Consider the following 1,871-nt stretch of genomic DNA (forward strand, 5'->3'; position numbering starts at 1 on the left):
TCAGTGTTGGGTTGTCCCACGGGGTTGGGGTCAACATGGACCCATGGGTGAGGTCAGTGGGGTCACTGAGGTCCCATGGATGCCATCAATGTGGTCAGTGCAGAACCGTGATGTGACTCAATGTTGTCCCCAGTGTCCAATGGGGTTGGGGTCAATGTGAACCAATGGATCGGAGCCAACGTTGCTTTATCCCCAGTGACACCAACTCCTTCAGTGTCCCCCATGTCTGCAATGCCCTCAATATCCAGCAACGCCTCCAGTGTCCCCAGTGTGCCCAACACCCTCAGTGCTCCCCGTGCCCCCACTACTCCCACTGGCCTGACAGCTGGCCATAACTTCAGGGCCATCAGCTCTTCACGGAAACCCCTCAGCACACGGACCCTCTCTCCAGGGAAGGCAGCTGTTCCCACATCAGAGGACATCTGGAGCCTCAAAGCAGAGTCCCAACATCCCACAGACATCAGGAGGTGCCCTGAACCCTTTAGACCTGATCATAGGTGCCATAACCAGGCTGAGATGCTAATTAAAACTACTTCAGCAGCCGTGCGTTTGTGTGTTTGCTCCTGACACCGGTCTGAGTGGTGGGTTCGTGTTGCACCAGAAGGGCTGGCAGGGTGGGAGCGGGACAGTCCTGTGTGGAGGGAATCCCCAAAAGATCTCCTGTGGGGCGTATGTGAAGCCATGGGGAAACGTGTCAGCGAGGGGAAGGAGGTTGGTTGATTTCTGCCATTGCTGCCGTGACCATCCAGTGGAGCTGAGCCTTCTGTGCCACCGCTGGGCTTTGCCATTCAGAAGTGATCACCTCCTGGCTCTGTTCAGCTCGGCAGACTCGGCTCTCTCAGGCTTTTCCCGACATCAGAAGAACTCTGGTTTCCAGTCTCACAACTCGTCGGTTGCAAAAAGGGTTGAACTTCTCACTTTCCAATGGCTTCAACTGCAGGCACAGAATTCTGACTTCAAGGCTCCTTGCAGCAACTTACAACAGAATATATCTATCCAATAACTTACAGAAAGTCCATCACTTCATCCTCCGAGATCCCCTCTAAATGTTCCTCTTCCTCTTTGCTTTCTGGTTTGCACTACAGCCGCTGCCAGGAAGCATGACTGCATTTTACTGCTCTTCTGTTTCTCTTTTTATTTCTATTCCTCTTCTCTTCTTCCCCATTGCTGTAAACTTCGTAGGCAATTTCAGCCAGTTGTGACAGAGACATGAAACCCCATCAGCTTTCTGCAGCTGCTTTTAGGTATCAGAGGCCAACTGTCCAGCGCACAGCATGTGAAACTGTTTTATTCTCTTCCCGTCCTGCATCCAAACCAGCCCAGCTCAGGTGCGCTGTTGGTCACACGTCTGTGTGGGGTCACCCAAAGGTCCCTGCTGCTGCCCCCACAGGATATGGCAGGGGAAAGCAGAGTGGGAACAGAGCGTGGTACCCAAAGCGCGTGGTGACAGCTGGCTGGATGTGCTGGGGACTGCATGTGACATCCCATGTGGGACAAACCATTGGAGCCACGTGTGCTGTGTTTGGCATCCCCTTGGAGGACACCACGCACTGGCAGCGCTTTGCAGGCAGCGTGTGACAGCTGAGAGGTGGCAGCGTGTGTGGGACACCCCAACAGGGACTGCAATTGCAGCTGCATGCATGGCAGCCCACGGCAGATCCCCAAAGACACCACGCCTTGGGGACCACAATTGCAACATCAGGAGGTGACGTCATGTCACTTCTTGTCCCCATGGGAAACTGAAAGCATCTCTCCAGCCACTCCCTGTCCCAGCTGCAGTCTCGCTGTCCCCAAGCTGCTGCAGCCTCATGGCACCAATGGCGCTGGCCCTCATCCTGGGTGAGTGACAATGGGGACGTGGTGCCACGGGG

Source organism: Meleagris gallopavo, unplaced genomic scaffold (genome assembly GCF_000146605.3).
Source record: "Meleagris gallopavo isolate NT-WF06-2002-E0010 breed Aviagen turkey brand Nicholas breeding stock unplaced genomic scaffold, Turkey_5.1 ChrUn_random_7180001957892, whole genome shotgun sequence".
In the NCBI taxonomy this organism is placed as follows: domain Eukaryota; kingdom Metazoa; phylum Chordata; class Aves; order Galliformes; family Phasianidae; genus Meleagris; species Meleagris gallopavo.